At 40.6% G+C, this 20381-nt stretch overlaps 1 long non-coding RNA gene across 1 annotated transcript in view; it reads right to left on the bottom strand.

The window, feature by feature from the left end:
- Window positions 1–7145: 7145 nt before the first annotated feature.
- The window catches only part of LOC308064360, a 97683-nt gene continuing 84447 nt past the window's right edge, over window positions 7146–20381 (bottom strand). The window contains exon 3 of the long non-coding RNA XR_013928344.1: window positions 7146–20381. This exon is cut by the window's right edge and continues 26779 nt beyond it. This is a non-coding gene — a long non-coding RNA (uncharacterized lncRNA).

Below are 20381 nucleotides of genomic sequence, written 5' to 3'. Positions count from 1 at the left end.
GAACTGACACAACTGTTTTAATGCTCCCCATTGCCTTTTTGTCTTCACTTTTGCAAGTTGACTTGCTGTTCTATTATTTGCCTCTTAATATCACAAGTGACATTAATTAAGGCTTTAGGCTCCCCTGCTCAACAAGTTTAACAAACAAACGTACAGGCTAGAAGTTCATTTGCTCAAAGTGTCACATTTTCCCATTCAGAGCCAAGTTTCAGGCTGCTCCATTGTGAAAACAGTAGCATAAAAAGAGCAGTTTTGCAATGGAAAACTGAACACTTGGTGTTTTTTCTGTATATTACAATGATAATTTACTGTCCTGTTCTTTCTCAGCTTCAGTCTTAACTCTTATTTTTACAATGATCAGACAAGTTCCATATGACTGCAAGGCAACGAACATCATTTATTTGTGGCTTGATCCTAGAAACCTCATTCAGTCAAAACTCCTACTGTTCCCTGGGAGATTTTGCCAAGCAAGGATTCCGGACAAAGCACGAGGATCTTCTCAAGGCACAGGGCTGAACAGTCTTTGAAGAGTAAGTGGTGGTCACCAGCAGGGCTGGCTGAGAAGGAGCTCACTAAAAGGCGTCTCATCAGAAGCCATGTGCCCCGGTTTCAAAAGGAAAGGAAGCTCCAAGGTGGCATTTATGGTCAGAAAAGAGAGGACAAACCACCTGGACCAGGGCAATAGACTGCACGAGGACACCTGAACTTCAGTGCTGGAGACCATAGGTTCCTGCTCCTCACCAGGCAGAGAAGAGGCTTCGGTGTGACTTCACGCACCCCATGCAAGCTCAAAATTCTGGCTGTTAATGAGTTTGGTCTCTTAACAAATTACTCAACTTTCTCTCATCGTAATGCAGAAAGGGCCTATGGTGTTGCTGTGCACTGGAGGCAGCATGCCTTAAATCCGTGGTTCAGGTGCCTCTTGTATAAGCAAAGCAGCAAAGAAAATTTCGAGGTATACCAGGGGCTCCCTCTTGCAATGGCCTTTTTGATGCCTTCAAAGCAGCATCTCTCCAGTATTTTCCCCTTGGCATAACAGTGCAGTTTATAACAGGGGTCAGAGTTGTTGGGTGCCTGAAACTGTTTTCATTGCAGGAATATAATGACATGGTAGAAATGAGAAGACAAGGATTCACAAAACAAGTTGCAAAAGCAAAGCCCCAAAGCCAAATCTGTGGCTTTTGTGCCATGCAACAGATAATTGATAAATTCTGCTGTCACTAGTGAGAAAGTATCTTATTTGGTTTAGTAGCCAGATTTTTAGTAATGTTATGTGAGATAATTCAGTCTTAATAAAAATCCACACGTTTCATGAAGTGCACAAACATTTTGTCTGTAGTTGGCAACATTTCTTTGATGACAGATAGGCAATGGCAGCGTGCAGAACAGCAGTGCCCCTTCACAAGTGATTCTTTGCTGCCATAAATTAACTCCCCTTTTTCTCTCTCCATTACCAATCTGAGTGATTCTAAAAAGCCCAACAGGTAATTCTGCTTGTAACTTTAAGGAAGCCTGAGAAAACTATGGTAATGTAGCCTTATTGAGTGACAATGACATTTTAGATGTGATGTTTCTGAATCAGTATTTAAGTATTTTGGTCAGCAGCAGTGCAATAGATGGTCAAGCAGAAGTTGTTTCAGCAGGCTATAGATTGCTTGAGCTGTATGTGTGGTGTGTTAGCGAGACAGCAGATCCAAGAGACCTTTCTGAATATTTGTTTGACACTGATAATGAATGCTGGGACTATAAGGCACCAGCTCATCCCTTAAACAACACATCAGCCTCAAGCTTAAAAGCGTTTTACTGTTCCCAAATGAATTTCTGGAGTTCGGCATGCTGTCCCCATAACCTGCTTTGTTGCCCTTTGTCCGATTAGGCAGCGATATAGTGTGCCAGGGAAACAGGCTGGAGAAAATATAACTGTTATCTAATAACAGCCAGCTGCCTTTCCTTGTGCACATGTCCTGTGGCACTCAGGGAGAACCTCGGGAAATGAAAGTGCAGAGCAGCAGCCTCCTCCTCCTTGGCATGGGGCAGCCCTGGATGGCTTCGCTTTCCACTGCCCAGCGTGTTGTGGAGCGGCCCGTGTCTGCTGATCAGTGTCTCACCCCACAGAGGGACACGGACAGAGGGTCCTTTCAGTACAGACTCCGACATGTGCAAATAGACGATGGGCAAGAAAATACTGGTCTTTGCTTAGTCTCCCTTTCAGCCACAGAGAATTGATCTCATTTTCCTGGATGCTCACTAAGCATGGACACTTAGATGAAGACACAGAAGCGGACTTATAAAAACTCAGTGCAAGACCTTCCTAAATTTAATCCCTGCCCTTGTTTTTGAAACAACTCATCCTTTCTTTGTTCCTTTTCTGTACTTAATTATAGTTTTTCTTGTCCTACCTAGGCTAACTCTGCTTAAATATTTATTTTTAAAGTATTTATTTTATTGATTTAAATGGTACAGTATGTCAGATACCTGCGAGGAGTACTGTATAAAATAAAACCCTGTAAAATACTTTTTAAGGATGATTAAGGGCTTTCTCTATCCACTTGACCTTTAGCAATCAAATGAGTGTAATTCACTGCCTCTGCGCTCAGTCTTCAAAGCAATTTGTGAATAAGTAGATTTCTCTCTCTTTACAATATAATAATGCAGGAAATTGAATTTAATGGAAAATATTCTGTGAAAGATAGATTATACCTCATGAAGTTTACTTGGCAATATTGTCATCACCAAGTTTTACTAGCGTAATTTTTCACTTGGGCCTGAGCTCCATCAGTAGCTGGAGACAGCGACAAAACCAGGATTAAAAAGCATCAGGATATTTAATCTCTGTTTTAGCATTTTGATATAGGTATAAGCTTATAGTACCTGGACAGTTATTCTCTTGAAAATCCTGCAGTAATTAGAGAATACTCAGAAAAGTCATGATTATTTTGTCTGAACATCTTAGTCGGTGGGCAAAGCCCAGTTAAAATAAGGAGTCTGAAAGTCCAGCAGCTTTGGGGGAAGCTACATGCTCATGGCTGGGTGCAAGCAGGGGAGCTAACTCACAAGCTGCAGCTTCAAACCAGTGGAATCATAACTGGGGTTTTGGCAGTCAGCAGCAGGAACTGCCACACTCTCACCCAGAGAGAGGAAATGAAGCACAGAGAAACACCTCCTCCAAAAGGGACTGTAGGATATGTAGGTCAACAGTCAACCACTTAACTTCACAGATTAAGGAAGCAGAAAGAAATGCATGTTTCTTCTTTCTGCTGGCAAAATATGTACCTCTAAAATGTTTGTCTGGGGTCTTGAGACCTGTAATCACATCACAACTAATAAACACCAGCTAATGAACATCTACCCAGTAGGAAGAGAAGAGCCAAGACAACCTGAACTCCTGAAGGTCCCTGCTTAATCCCCATTTGTGGCCCATGACAGAGCACAGAAGAACCTCTGACTGTAGGGAAGTCTGCCCTAGATTTTTAGAAACTGCTAATGGATCCAGAGCCCCTTATCAGAGGGCTTGTTTTGTGTAGGGTGATCAGTCCTTCCTGAAAAGAAACTATCTTTCAAGTGCCCCAAGCTGAACACCAAACACTGTTAGTCAGTTCTAAGTTATAATGCAAACACGTAAAACAGACGCATACACAGATGGCTACATATATGTGTATCTGTGCTTCCAGGCCCATACTTTGAGTGAATTTGTAATGTGTTCATAAAGAGTCAAGTCATTTGGTCATATGGAAGACATAATAAAACAATGATTATTTAACTATGAACTACACAAACACTGTCAGCTAATTCTGAACAGCTACAGTATTGGCTGAAATAATTATTTGAGGATTAGAAGGATTAGCTGTTGAGATTCAGTATAAACAGATCACAGCAACAATGCAATTGCTCAGAGGGCTTTTCTCCAGCACACACTCATGCTGTGGCTGCAAAATGTACACAGAGCACAAGGTCTGGAAACTACATGCAGAGGCAATGGCAATCAATGGCTGCATGCTGGATTTCTCTTCTAATAGGCTGCCGGTATCCCAAGTAGGGGATATGCACCTCCTCACATTTATTTCATTCTTTCTTAAGATGGTATGCAACCCTGGAAGACAGTGTGTCAGTGAACCTGTGCTAGATATATACTCAACCACATCTACTCCATCTAAACCTCATTATCTACAAGGCTTCAGGCTGGACAGTGAGCAGGAGGCAGCCCTGCCCAGTTGCAAAGAGCAGTGCTCAGCTCATGCCGCGTAAGCAGCAAGCAGGGATTGTCTTGGAGGTGACCCAAGGCCTTTCTGGATCTGTTCACATACACGCACTTCTTTGAAACAAAGCTAGGTCCTTGGAGTCAAAGTGCCTGTGTACTGAAAGGGTCTCTTTCTTGTTTGATCTTACAAGATACTAGTTACAGGGAAAAAATGCAAACAGCCCACACCATATTTAGTGTAGTTCTTGTTAGCTTTCACCTCTCTGAAATGCCTTGAGTGCGGCTGGTTTTGGCGTAGGCCTGTGGTGCAGCATTGCATGGGTGAAGAACCTGTCCGAGCCCAGGAGGTGTTGCAGGAGTATACATTTCCCCCATGAGGAGCACGTACAACAACGTACAGAGGACTGCGACTACTCACATGCGAACTTACTGAGCTCGGGGGGGGGGGGGGGGGGGGGGGGGCATCCATTTTTAATAAAATGTTTGTGCTCTCAAGTGGGCAGAAAGCAATTTCATTTTTTTTTAGTACTTCATGTCAATTATAGAGAGGTTTCTTGGCTCTGGATTTGCTTTTAAAAGCCAGTTGGTCTCCACTGTTTGCGCCTGTCCAGTTAGATTATCTTTTATTGCGTAAGGTTACCTAAAAATTTGAAAAACAAATGGAAATTCATCTATTAGCACAGTTAGAAAAAAGAAAGCAACACAAATCCTGGATGTATTAAGCGTCTCTTTCATCAGTCCACCCTCTTATGTTGGACTGGGACCAATGAAATAATACAGTGCATCAATCTTTTTCAAAAAACAATGTAATTTTTGCAACGTCTAGATGGCTTCTGGGATTTGAGACTATTTACTACAGTTTCTGAACTGTTAAGACAATGTTCATGTAAATGAAAATATTTATCTAGGTTACTGCTGTCAAGTACCCACTGAGAAACATTTTGCCTTTATAGATGACCTTAAGCAACAATAGCAGCAGAAATTACCAGCAGTCCGCATTTGGGATAGGCATAAAACACTACATAAATCTAAAAAACAATAGTCCAGATTCTACTGTTAGGGACCACCTGGCACTCTTAGATACACAGTTTTAATTCCCACTAGAAACACTGAATTTTGCCCTTGGATTATAACGTTCAACCACAGAAATTAAACTACAGCAGCTTTCCTGACAAACAGAAATGCTATTTAACGTCAGCAGTGACAAGTTTTGCAGAAAGTTACTGTCAGTCCTTTTAGGCAGAGGTGAAGAATAATTTTTTAGGATTTCCATATATCAGAATTGTCCAATAACACCACAAAAATAAATTAATGTCAACTTGCCTTCCCTAGCCTACTATGATATTGTGGAGCTGCAGGTCATATGAAATAAAGTTACAACTGTATTCTGACCAAGGCATGAGGTTTCATTAAACTTATAAAAGGATTTGCCTTGATGGAAAGAATAAAGACAGTTAATCTAAACATTTAAAATGGACTAGCAAAACAGTGAGCAGACAGTGTTGTTCAGAATTAAAGCAGTCCTTATGCAATTTAATTTGTTCCACTTCCAACTGAGCTATCAATTGACGATAAATCAGAACTTGTTCCTATTTTGCAAAACTTGAAGAGGAAGACAGTGTTTGAGATCAAGTTATAGGTAGACAGTGCTTTAAGGTTAGCATTCACTACTGGAACATGCTTTCTGGCTGAAATAATGGAAAGACACAGAGAGAAATTATATACACTCATTTGTTTATCAAATGGAACTAATACAATTGCCATGAGTCTTCTTGGGAAATGGTGATGTTTTGATTGTTCTTCAGTCAAGAAAAAATGGTTCTTTCAGGGTGGTGGTCAGGGAGCTCAAGGCAGCTCATGCACAATCAAGAGAAGAGAAGGAAGTATGGAAGCAGCACCTACATGCTCATCTCCATCCTTCCAGCACAGAACTGCTCTCTACAGAGCATTGTACAAGATGCTCCTCTCCTTACCTCAAGACGGGTTTCCACCTTCCTCAGGAGCCAGCTGGAGGGACAAGTGTGTGTGCATGTGTGTGGCTGCAGGACTGGCCCACGCAAACTTGGCCCCTGCCACATCACATTTCTCTGCCACCTCTGCCAGCACAACCCCTTGTACAGTTGTCCAGATGGGCCAGGTGGGCAAAAAAATCAGGTTAAACACAGTCAAAAAAAGAAAAGCTTGTTTTTTTCTTAGACCAGTCTGTTCCTCAGCCCCCAGCAGACAAACCCCAAAATATGCAGCTGGTACTGTGGGCTGAGGGAAGACAGGAGAAGCAGGAGTGGTGGCAGAGGGTGGTGGGAGCTGCCTAGGTGGCAGTGCTCAGCATCAGGAGCCTTTTCAGCCCAGCACCACTCTGGTTTCATCCCAGTGCTCCTATTTATAATCTTTCATGCCACCGCATGCTTCCAAGTTTGACATGATACCAAAGGTGCCTTTATTCTCTGTATGTATTTGCACAAAATCCTCACACTCACACCTGTAATTATTATGTGGCTCTTCTATGAGTACATTCCCTGTGGCTGACAATTTTCCTGCCAAGGTGACTCATACGAAAAGCATCTCCTGCAGCCTTCATGCTGACATGAGAGAGACAGCCTCCTCCAGTCTGTGGAGCACTGTGCTGCCCAGCACTGCTTCATCACCTGCCTGGCAGCCTCTCTTGCCTTGTCTTGTGGTGGGCAGGTGACACTGGCTGTAGTCTTGGTAGCCTCAGGGTCTGCTCAACGCGCTTTTACTGCCCAGAATAAGCTGTCCTGGAATAGCTGAGATCAAAGCTGCAACAGGTCTGTCAGCACACGGATTATTACAGGTGTTAGATCATTGACTGTATCATCACATCTAGCCAGATGCTCAGACTGCTGGGAAAATAATGCTAAAGGTCAGAAATCAGAGTTTCTACTCACAGCCAGCTGCAAATTGTGTGGCTTTTATCCACAAAAGAAATTCCTATGAGATTTGTTACAGAGTGTTTTACATTCTTATTTCTACCTATATACTACTTTTCTGGCATCACAAAGGGGTTATTTCCCCTAAAATAAAGGGAGTATATATACAACAAGAATTACATCATAGGTGGTGTAGCATGACCAGAAAAACTGATGCCTAGAAGAAAATGGAAGTGTAAAGCCGTTTAATGTTCATGCTCAGGAGATATCCACCGGATTAAAAATAGTTATTTTTTACTCTAAATAAACTCTTTTTCTGAGACTGTCATTTTCTGAGAAAATGTCACACCCAAAAGAAGGCATTTTACATATAATTTCTGTAGTTGAGAAATACATTTTTCAGTTATTAAACAATCCTGACTGAATATATTCCTTGCCACGAGGGTGGTCAAGCAATAATGGCAGGCTGCCCGGAGAGGCTGTGGAGTCTCCATCCCTGAGGGCTTTCAAAACTGAGCTCAGCACAGCCCTGAGCAATCTCTTCCTTGGGCAGGAGGCTGGACTACCCCACCTTGCATTTTTTTGCACGAGCCTATGATTTTCAGCTGGTTACCACACGGAGGAAGCATGTAGTTTATGCTGGTCATACGGCAGGGTTTTAGGATTTAAAAAGTAATGAGTTCTTTCTGAAGCCCTCAGTGGTGACTAGCATATTTTTAAGCTTTCAAAGGATCCTGACAGATTCCTGTCCTCAGTTGTCATCTAATCCCATATTTAGCCACATCTAATTTATTACTTTCTGGCTAGCAGCATATTGAAGGATGAGGACCTGACTGAAGTGGTCCAAGCTCCTGTAGCTTTCACAGTCTCACTGAGGCACATGAAATGGGAGCTGGCGGCAAGCCCCTCAGAATCAAATTCAGCTACTTCAGCTTCCCGTTCAGGAGTAGAGACAGAAACACATGTGCCACTTGGTCCCCATTCTGCTTCCACAAAGCTCTGGATGTCACCTGCGAGGCCTCATTCACCCCTCTCCAGCCTGACACAGCACATTTACGACACTGCGGTTGATGACCCTCGCTCCACCAAATCCCCCACGTTGAGCCTGGAGGACTGTTGGCTGCAGGGAGGGCCTGAAGGTCTGACACCTTGGCCAGTCCACCAGGAGGATTTCTGAGGGCCAGCCTGCTGCCGAAGAGCTGAAGCGTGTGTGGTACATACCTCAGCCACTCTTCACATTTTTCTGTTCTGGTTTCTATCTCTTGCTGTCTTTTCACTTCTGTATTTCCCATCTTTCATGTTCCACTTGTGCAAATAAACAAGACATAGTATTAACACTAATTCCTTTAGCAAAATTGTAGCTTTGGCAAAAAGGAGCATCTTCAAAGAGAGCTGGCAGCAAAATAAACATGGGAGAAAAGAAAAGGGGTGCACTACCTTTTTCTCTGAGCTGCCAAAGTTGTCTTTGATCTTACTGGAGCCAATTTTTGTCCAGAAGAAAAGAAAACTCAAATGCAAAGTGACATGGCTAAGTTTACCTAGAAACTGTGTCTCTCACAAGTAGAAAATCCTATAATTCCAAGTAGAAAAAATCTGACCTGCTTCAGAATTCATGGCATTGAAGAGAAATGAATTCACAAGAGAAGTAATGCGAGGGTATGAGCAGCCCAATGCCAGCCTCTAACTTTTATTTGTTCTGTGCTTTTCCAACAAGAAATCAAATTGTTTGGTAACAGCCAAGAAAGTCCTGGCTTGCACGTCACCATATAAGCAGGAAATTCCAGTAATGAAAATATAATCCTGCAATAAAAACACAAGCAGAGAAAGTAAGACAAAATATTTGCAGCTTTGAGGAAGGAAGAACTATACAGAATTGCAACGCTTTCTTTGCACCTGTTAAAGGCTGTAGCACAATCTTGTAGTATATGACTTTTTTCCTCCTATGGGACCAATTTATCAATATAGAGGTTTTTTTATTGACAGCGAATGTTATAATAATCCCTTTTTTCACATACTCATAACATTCTGGAAAAACAATCCACTTTAAGAACTAAAAATTCTTTAAATCTTGTCCCAGTTCAGAGACATTTCTGGAGATTTGAACAAGATGCTGTCAAGTATTTCTGAATTATATGTAAATGTCTGTCAAAACATTCCTTTCTTTAAGGTTTTCTGTCTTCTTTTTCCTTTCTTTAAGGTTTTCTTTCTTCTTTTTTTTTTTTTTTTCACATTCAGGACTTAAAACAAGGTAAGATTTTTAGCATAAAATTTCTTTCCTATGCCTAAACATTTTCATGGACAAATCAGTCAGCTCCATATAAGTTATTTGCAAATGGATTCTTTATGTGTAGCAGAGTAGTATGTTAGAAATATCCAAAGGTAAGGATGGTTACGATTGCCATATGGAGTTAGAAATTTCAGAAGCTTTCTGTATCAGAAAGTCCATTTTTCCAGATGCTCACCAATGCAAAGAGTCTACAGTGAAATATTTTTGTTCATATGTAAAGCAAAAGTGGGCAAAATAAACAGAAAAAATACTAGAACATAACACTTAATTTTTAAAATTAAAAAAAAAAAAAAAAAAAACCAAAAAAAAAACAATCACAAAACCACTTTTGAAAACCACTGTCATGTTCAAACATACGCAGGCTTCCAGGCAGTGTCAATACTGGAAAAAATAGTTTACTGGTAACCTAGTCACAAAGCATCAGGCCACTCACAAAGGCTCTGGTCGATGTTATTGAATTTAAAGTTTCTTTAAGGAGCTTGTAAGCACTGGAGATCCTTTCCTTCCTGCAGAACTGGAAATGCTAGTGGCTATGAGCACAGGATGTACACCTGCAGAGACATAACCTTTCGTCAATAGTTGTGCCAAATTCACACGGCCCATGCTCAGTGGGGCATCCCCAGGCAGATGGGTGGGTGGCTGAGGCTCCCTTCTCTCCGTGCTGGGTCTGTAAGGCTATAGCATGGGGCAGAGGCAGCTTGGAGGGCCTGGACCCAAGGGATCTCCCACATGAGCCCCAAAAAGCTGTTGTGCCCAGCAAAGTGTCTGTGATGCCAGAGTTGGAACCCCGCTCTTACTATGAATGCCCTGTGATTTTCAGTGACCGCAAGTGGTCAAGTCCTTATTTTTAAATTTCATCCATAAGCTGGGACAGGTTCATCAAGATCAAAAAGAAATGCCAGAGAGGAGGGAGAGGGCCATGGGTGTCTGGGAAAACTAGTCCTTACAGAAGAAAAGAGTTGAAATTCCCCACGGACTGTCTGGCTTTGTGTTCTGAATGCCGTTCACTTAAATTGGTCGCCTGGTGTAGTCATATCTGCTATAATTGCAGCAGATTGCAGTTGCCAAAACATCTCCTGTATGCTTACCCTTTTATTATGGCATATAAGCACAACATTTCCAGTAATTTAGGGGCAGTTAAAGTCCCCTGTTCCTTGGAAGCTGCGTGGCCTATAGTAGTTTACGCAGCATTGCTGGTGCAATGCAAACTGAAGTACCATAGTTACTATGTTAGAAGTTGATGTCACTAGATACAAGCTCCTACTTGGCATTTAAAAAAAAAACACAGCCTGTTAAAATCTGAAAAAGAAATATACAGGACGGTACTCAAAGTTGAATTAAAAAAAACCAAAACCACTGGTTTTTTGTCTCTCTCATTGAACTCTAGTGTCAATTTGACAGTTTCTGTCTAGCCCACTAAAGACTTGCGATATATGATTTTTCTTAGCACACTTTGAAGCAGTAACTTATTTTTTAAGGTTCTTTTTCATGATATTCTTTTGTAACAACTTGAAAGGCAGTATGATTTACGGGAAAAGAGGCCCAGACTGAGCAGCCTGAAGCCACCAAATCACAGTGATCTCAGTGTCACTAATTTTTCTGATATTCAATGTTTTTCTAGAAGCACCCTCTACTGGAATTGTCTTTCATTAAAAAGAGGTAAATTGCCAGTTTTCATGGTTTTGGAAGGACACTTGAGAGTCTGAAGTGACTTCAACCTTGAGGCAATTAAAAAAGAAAAAAACTTTTTCATGAAATCTTAAAGCAATCCCATGATTTCTTAGGATATGCCGCATGAGTTTTAATCTCACAGCTGGCAGTACTGTATTCTTTCCCTAACAACAATGTGGCTTCTTTCTCACTATTTAAATGCAATACTTTATGCTTCAATAAATTCAGCCTTTGAAGTTATGCAATAATAAGAAAAAAATTTTGATCCCCCTTTCCCTTCCCTATCACTGCAGAAAAAATATTGAAAATAAAAAGCCTAAAAAACAGGACGTGAAGACCAAAAAAAACCCCAAACCCAAACCCCAAATAATGTGCTGCATTTTTTTTAAAAAGGAATCAATACTTGGATCTTTCAGTCTTGTGGAGAGCCAGCTTATGGTTTTTGGACACGTGAGGTGAGTACTACTGCTAGTTAGCACTTGAAAGAGGGAATTAGGTTTTTTATTTCCCTTTACGGTGCCTTGAAAATGGAAAGCACTGTTTGCCGACAGTGCCACATATTGTTTATACTTTTATATCCCTTTATTATCGGTATTACTGTAGAGCCAGGAAGCCTGCAGTAGTCACCAGCCTGTTCCATTAGATACTATACACAGCACAAGTAAACCTCTTCGCTAAAGACCCCATGGTCTAAATGGATTTCCCTGGTCAATTTGTTCCATTAAGGGGCTTTTTGTTTCACTTGTCTTTGGTAGTGCAGGAGCACCTACTATGTTATATCTAAAGATGGCCGAGGAGGCTCAGAGGGGCATGATTTCAGGAGGCGAAGGGGCCCGGTGCTCGTCCTCCACTGGAAGAGGCTCTTGGGGGTGGCTGAGCTCTTGCCCCAGGTGGAGCTGTCAATAGGCAGGGAAATCAGATGGCTCTGCTGACTGCTGGGGCACAGCATCCCGCAGCAACATTTACAGGTGCTTTATATACTCCCTGGCTGTTTTTTACCATCCTCCAGGGGGGTTATTAACACACACAGACAGCATAATCCAGAATACAGTGAATATATGGTGGCATCTACTGGCTATTGAAGTAGCACTTTGAGCCTTCCTATAGCCAGTGGGAGCTTCCCCATTGATTTGGACAGAGCATCCATGACAGCACAAACACAGCATACAATGTTCCTGTCGCAAGCAGAACAGCCATACTGTCTCTCCTCCCCTCTCCCTTAAAAAGAAATGTAACTCAGGAAATGTAGATAACAGAAAATTCAAAAATACCCCCATTGAAATACTAGCCAGAATGAGAACCAGCAATGTAATCATGTAATTGATGTCCAACCTGATCCTAATCAGGTTTTGCAAGGTCTTGCAGCTGCCAGCCCTTCACAGACTTTTGAAAGCAGGTCCAAGCCATGCCTAGCTGAAGAGCTAAAAAACAGAGCTGATAACACAGGAGCTGCTGGTAGGGACAGTCATCTACCCAGCTAGGAAGATATTTATTTATAGAAAAGCCTTTGAACCAGATCACTACATTTTAAAGTAGTAATAACCAGTTATAGTGAATTCAATGACTGGTAGGGTGCAACACAGCCATGCATTATATACCCTATTGTAACCGGTCCCTGAGGGAAAGCCTGTAATTTAGGGATGTTTGAATGGCAAAACCTGGGTCATTGTAACAGATACTTTTTCTTAGTTATTTTTATGGAGAGGGTGAAAAAGAAAAAAATGGCCCAAAGAAGTCAGGCAGTGTGTGTTTTCATTCAACCTTATGAAACCTCCCGGAGCTCAATCCCCCTTGGCCAAATATTTGTTTTAAGATTAATTGTTCACACAGGAACTAAACAGCAACTTGCTGAACGCAGAGTTTTAAAGGAGATTTTTGTTCCTCCTCAGGACATTTTTCTCATGTGTTGCTGGCTCTTTTGTATGTTCTGTCACTTTTGGGAAGCAGGATTTGAACAGAACCAAGGAAATGGCTTTTCTGATATTTTGTTTGTTTTAAAAGTTTATCCATTTATGAGTTGTTTTTAGGATTAATATTACAGGAGAGCCTCAGGGCTTTGTTCAGAGGTCCCTGTTGTGGTAGATCACTTTACTGCCAGCACTTGGCAGGCAGCATACCCCCAGAGCACAGCTCATGGAGAAAAGCTGGCCAGTGCCATCCCCACGGTGCAGCACCTCCTCAGGTACGTGTCCTGGTCAGGCTGAAAGCTACAGGCAAGAAAAGAAAGTAATGCGAGGAGGGAAGCGGAAGCTCAGGCAGAGAAATCCTGGCTGCCTGGAAGTCAGTGGTCCAGCCCAGCTTCCACAGAGACATTTTTTGGCCAGGCAGGAGTGTGACATAGGCGTATCACCTAACTCAGGTGGAGAGCAACGAGGAAAGCTTGCCCTTGCTCCTTGTACAGCCCCCAGTTTTGTCAGACTGCTCACCCAAGGGCCAACCAAACCTTGAATCTCGAGCTTGTATACTCAATTCAGAGCAGGGTGTTTTATTTTGCCTTAGTAACCTGCATATGAGACCCATTTTCTGGCTAGATGTAGACATTCCCCATCTCATTCTAGTTCCCATACCTGCATCTTGCATTTCTCTTAAGCAGTTCATTTTTCACTCCCCCTCTTCCCTACAGAATACGTATCGCAGGCAATTTCCCTCTTTTAGTCTGAGGCTGTAAACACATATGCCCCTGTGAGTACAGTCATCCAGAGGTGAAGATTACTGTCCAGAGGTTCTGTTGTGGGTGGCCTTTGGTGTATAGCTCTAGCCACATCAGAGAAAATGTTCCTTCACAAATGTGAAGAGCAAAAAAGTGAGAGAAACAACCAACCAAATCCAAACCCAAATATTAGAAACCAAGATATGCAAAAGTAAGATTTCAGTAACGCCAGAGTGCTTCTAAGTTATCATCACCAAATAGGAAATTAAACATGAACACAGGTAGTACAACACTGCTTCCCTGACACTAAAATTGAATTCTTTTCAAATTAATTTAAGATCGCCTCATCTCCATCTGCCTACTATTTTATGAAATTCTACCCAGAATAGGTCCAAATTTTATCTGTATGATGGGTCTCAGCTCTCTTATCCTAATTTCCTGTTGACATAGAATAATTCTAACTATGACCTGGAACTGTTCTGTGAGAAGAGCTAGGTTTTTGTGTGTTTTTCATGGATTAGCTTATAGACTGAAGAAATTAGAAAAATAAATGGAAATATTGACTTCACCACCACTTTTATTTATCTTTGTGTGTTATACAAGAATTCTTCATAGCTTTTGTTCTCTGGGTTCCAACAGACACTTGATTCCCAAAACTAACATTCAAAATCAACATTAAAATATTAATTTTTATCACTTGAGTCCAAAAATAGTGAGAAAAACCACATGCCTTTAAAATAATGCAAAATAGGCCATTGGCATCTTCTGTAGCTTTATCAGATCAAGCAGTAAATTACTTGTGAAATGCTTGAAAATTACATATTTCCTTCTTTTCTTTTTTCTTACGTTTTCTTTTGGGAGGAATGCATAATGGCACAACTGCATTGAATATCAGCAGAACAAAATGCTGAGGAGCCCAGTAAATCTACGTACCCATGACACCAGATGAAAGGGAAAGTGTCATGAGTATCAGGTGTTATAAAGAGATATGAGCAAAAAGCACATGCTATGGTGAGCTGATTCTCATTTAGTAGAAATAACTTGTTCATTACTCTACAAAGCAACTCACCTGAAAATGAACATTAGCATTAAATGAGAATTAGGCTTTCTATTACTGAAACTGAAGCCAAAACCAACTAAACAAACAGAATCCAGACAGCATTTAATACATAGGGCATTGTTTCAGGTAATAACCAGAGTGATAATTAGCCACTTTTCCTACAATGCCTAATGAAACCCCTGTGGTGTAATATATTGGTACTAGCAATCTCTTTTATGGCAAAAAGACTATTTAGATCTATTAATTGAGCTAAAGGAACAAACCACCTATTCAATTTCACATTCACTAACACTGATGAAATGAAAAACATGACAACGCACTGCTACAACTTACATTGCAGCATCGGGGGGAAAAGGGAAAGCAGACTCTAAGTGATGATCAATGTCCATGCGGGTTCTAGCAGCAAAGTGTGAATTGTAATATGAAATATTTGTTCAGGGCTGAAGGCCAGAGTATCCAGGTCTGCTATACTGTATGGTTTGATTTGGTTTAGGGCATGCTTAATTTTTTTTTTAGGATCTAATTTAGTAATACTACGATCATGCAGTAAAGTCTGGAATTTTTCTAACGTTCATATTCAGAGCACAGTCCAGTTTGTGCTTAGCGTGAGTTAAGGACCTTTGCAAATGTAGACAGGCTGAGTTTCACCTACGGATCTCTGCTAATGTCTCCCCTATCTCAGCAGTCCAGTTTAACACTACACAAAATACACTGTTCATACAGTTCTAGTACAAACAATTCAATTTGCACTAACAATCATTCAGCAATACTTTTTCCTCTGCCTAATCTCATGTTAATATTGATATTATGTAAATGCCTTATGTGGTCAGAAAGAAGTTGCTAACAACCGTGCCCTCTGGATGATAATGCCAGTTATTAACAAGAAAACTTCCAAATACATTTCTTTTCCCCCACAGCCTTCTGAGATAAAAAAAGAGGAAGATTGTGCATGCAAAGTGACTCGAATTTGGCATAGCTAAAGACTGAGAGTCTCTGTATGATTTTTTTTTTTTTTTAGTAAGTCATTAGTGCAGCTGTTGAAAGTGCTAAGCTGCATTTTCAGAAAGTAATATTTTGTGGGTATCATTTTGGTCTGAGATCTGTAAGACAGAGATGAATATTATTTAAAATATTTATTTTATACTTCAGAGGCTCAAAAAATGTGTCAAAATCAGACATGGTTCCTGGCCAAGACCATGACTGGAATTGACCCAAATACAAAAACAAGTGCAGCTAAAGCCATGCAGCTATTTCCTGGATTTGTGGATGAACGTGCCAGCCTTTGCCTTTTATATGTTCTTAACAGTCAAGAGTTTTTCCATACTTCCTTGCCTTGCCTAGCCTCCCTGTTTTTTGCAGACAAGGCATGCAAGGAGAATAAATTGTCAACAGAAACAGCAGCCCCAGTGCTGATATCAGGGGAAGACTGACTTGTGCACAGGAGGACAATGAGCAGCATGATAAGCAAAGTTAATCATGCCTAATCAGCTGCACTCACCCACCCAGCTGCAGCACAGAAATCCTGGAAAACCAGGTGCTCCTGAAGATGACACAGGGCAGGGAAGCTTGTGCCTGTGATTGAATCAGGAATCGAAACCTGTAGGGTCTTGTTCCTCTTCCTTATCTACACAGGGAGGCCTGCATGACTAGGTTGGATTTAGACAGTTAATTTTTAACTTCTGGTGTGAGGTGTGATGAAGCCAATCTGAAATCACCACAGGGCACAAAAAATGCAAACAGCATCTTCCATTCTTGGGCTGGATCAAGGTAAGGGTGTAGTACCAGTAACACTCACCAAGAGTAGCTAACTGCACCATTGACTTCAACATGTGACTTCTGTGTCATTGTCCTCCTTTTGCTCCACAGCGTGTAGTTCTACATAAGTTTTGGCCCTGCTCTAGGAGAGAAAACTGTAGACTTCTACAGGTCTCAGACTGTACTACCACAGTGCGCTATGTAGCATGCTTCTAACCATCTGAACAGTATTTCCACCTCTGCATGTGCTCAGTGAGTACTGCTAAATCACCCGATTTTTTCTTGGGTCAAAAGGCCAAATGGAACCAATACCAGAAGCCCAACCTTCTGGGAATTTGTTAGAGGCAATAAAATTTCCTTCAGCAACTCCAGCATCTGATGTAATGACTTGTGCTTGAAATTGAGCATATCTTTTAAAACGTTTTAACATAATATAGACTTTATTTTATTTGCAGATTGTAACAGCTGTTAATGGCTCTTACTTAAAATACCATGTCTTATACCATATTTGATTTTGTCAACATTCATATTCCAGATCTTGTGTCTGTGACTCAAAAGTCAAAGAACATTTTCCTACTGGATATGTTTTCCTCATGTGATTATTGACATATGTATACATCTACACTCTTCAACATCAAGTTCAATCTCATCTTTATATTCAGCTCTACAGACTGAAGTGGGAACAGGACAGCATTGTTGTAAATGTTTCTAATGGAAAATACAAGTTTATCTCTGCTCTTTTCATCGTTTTCAAATTTTGCGTGTTTTAGGAATACCCGTGACTATCTGCTTTACAGTGAAGGAGCATCCCTTTGCGAAAAAAACCTTGAGACGGCTGGGAGGAGAGCAGAGAGAATAGATCTGCTGATTTGGGAAATCCATATGTCGTCTTGCACAGACTCTCAGCATTTCTAGATCCTTCTACAATTCATTGCAGCTAATCTGATTCACAGTCAGCTATACATTACACTCAAGTGCTCTGAATTCCCAGCGTGCAAAGTCCAGCATTCACTGCTTCAAAGTACTTCTTTACTAGCACTGCCATCCCCACTAACACAGGGAGGCATAAAAAGGCAGGGTACATAATGCAGGGTACAGTGTTCTGAAATTATGGCCTTTAACCCTGAAGTAAAATTGAAGGAGTCAAATACTGGAGGGTTTTTTTTGGGGGGAAAGGCTGTTTTTATTGTAGGTTGTTTGTGGTTTGTTGTTTTTTTTTTTTTAATCTCTCTGATATATCATATTCAAGTAGCACTGGAAAATCTTAAACTGATCTATCCTGTTAGCTAAGAAAATTCCAGACACTTCATTGAGGGAAGACTATAAAGATATTGTTAATCCTCCAGTGAGACCTGTTATTCTGAAACAAGTTGATTAGTCATCTGGCAGCCACTCGGTTTGATCTAATCATCCACAGAATGCAACTGGCAGAAGAGCCAAAACACATATCCTGTGCATGGCAGCCTTACAAGTCTGAGAGCTGTTTCCAAAAATAACAAGAAAAGAAAATTAGCACCAACACTAAGATGAAAGGTGGGGCAGGGGTGGGGGGGGGAGCATGGCTGAAGGTTCATTGCACATGATTTTTGCAAATCTTTTCACTTCCAGAGAGTTTTGTCAGTGCTCAGCATCTGTGCGTCCTGATGGGACAGGTGCAATGAAGGAGTAGCTGCCTGAGTGTTTACCATGAGGACAGCTTTCAGCTGAGGCAATTCTTCTGAGAAAATGCAAGTTCAGTACTCGGAGTGGTATCCAGGGAAGACAGTGCAGTGCAGTAGCTATATATGGAGAATCAGGCATGGGAGCAGGGCATTCCACTGCGCTGCATATGCTTCACTGCTTTCCTGACAGCTAAAAATAGGGTGTCATGCATGGGCATCAGTGAAGCAAGGTTTATTAAGAAGGAGAAAAAAATATCTTTTTTTTACTATGCCATCTTTCTCTGTTTCACTGCATTAAAAGCTGGCTTGGTTTTCAGTTCAAAGACCAATTTTAAAATACAGATTTTTCTCTTGTTATACTTAGAATCATAGAATCTTAGAATAATTTAGGTTGGAAAAGACCTTTGAGATCATTAAATCAAACTGTTAATCCAGGACTGCTTCATGAAGTTCATGCACAAATTTTCTCTAAGTCCATTTGATGCTACATGTTGTATCATATTGTATCATATATCATATCATACCATACCATATCTTAGCTGATTCTAATATTTCAATTTTCAAAAACCTAAAAAATACTGTAAAATGGCAAATTGCTTTAACAGCAAAATATATCATCCTGCAATCAGATCTTAAGCCAAATCTCCAGACTGAAAATATATTGTTACCCAGAAAACCATTTCTTGGGAAAGAGTAGATTTGATTTGGAGCTGATTTAGTGGGAACTGCTTACAAACAAAACAACTTAAAATTATTATTTATTTTTTTTTAAAATCCACTATGTATGAACTAGATACATCCAGGAAATAATCCGATAATATTTTCATCAAAATGAGCATAACATTTTAGTGTAATCTGATCAAATAAAACTGCTGTTTCTTAATTACAGCAAGATATGAGACACATTATTATTTTAGACTTTGAAAGAAATGTATACACGAACATATACACAATAAGTATTCCATATGTACATAATATCTACTGTAAAATGAAATAGAAGTAGTCTGCTTTGGGGAAAAGTATTTAGGCAGTACTGTGTCACCGCTGAACTAAGAAGGACCTTCTGCTTGCTAGATAAATTACTTACTTTGCCTTTATGGGCACCTAATTGTGTACTTTTACTTTTCTAGCTACCCTATTTTACCACCAATATTGCTACATACGGCCAAACAGCAGTTCTCTCAAGAATCCTTGGAAGACTAATGCAATTTGTGTTGATGCTAATCCAAGCTGATAAAAAGCCAGTAATTCACTAACAAGTGAATCTCACGACTGATCAGGCTGAAGACTGGTATGAGTGCCAGATTTTTGAAAATTCAAGAATGAAGTTCTGATGGGAAATAAACTGGTTCGCCTTTTTGATGAAAAGAAAAGCAAATGGATTGTCAGCATCACCCTTGGACAAACACAGCCCAAATTGGCGTGCCTCACTTAGTAACATATAGTGACTTGGACACCCAGACCAGGTCCTCTACTGTCTGCAAGTTCTAAAACATTTATGTAACTTTACATGTGAACATCATGGTAGCAACTGACTGTATTGATGCCAGTAGCATTATATGCTATAGTAGTTACAGCTTACGAAGTGTTTGTAACCTCTAGCTGAAATTTATTCAGGGCTGGGAATGTGTTTCTGTCACACATGCATATTGTATCCAGCACAAACGTGCCCTCATCACCCATTAGGGCTATGAGGCTTCTTGCATATTCCGTTTATGACACAGATATGCTACTCCATAGAATAATGGTACAAGAGAATCTGCTTATGCATAGAGACTCAAGGCAGAAAGTCCAAAGAACTATCTCTAACAGAAATCACACTGAAATTATTTAGGATTCCCTCCCACTCCTAGTTATTAACCATATATTTGTGAAAACTTGATTGAGGTGAATCAAAAGGCAAGACAATGGCTGTAGAAAACAATTCTATTAAAAATTTAGAAGTACGTACCTAAATGTAAAGGCCATGACCCCAATTATCTAACATTTCTCCTCTTACTCTGATGTCACAACTCTCATGAGGAATTTTGAGGTATGATTAGGAAAAAAAATTTGTATAAAGCCTCTTCATGTGGAAGAATACTGATAATGAATTAAATGCATTCACAGTGAGCACCTTAAACATGCAGCAAAATGCTGAAAATATGATGTTCTCCTCTAAGCAGTTAGTTGTTAGTTCGTTGGTCTAGTTTTACAAGCTAATGGTCCACG

Source organism: Falco punctatus, assembly GCF_963210335.1.
Source record: "Falco punctatus genome assembly, chromosome: 5".
NCBI lineage: Eukaryota > Metazoa > Chordata > Aves > Falconiformes > Falconidae > Falco > Falco punctatus.
Note: the sequence above shows the minus strand (reverse complement) of the source record. Positions and strands in the feature narration are given on the sequence as shown.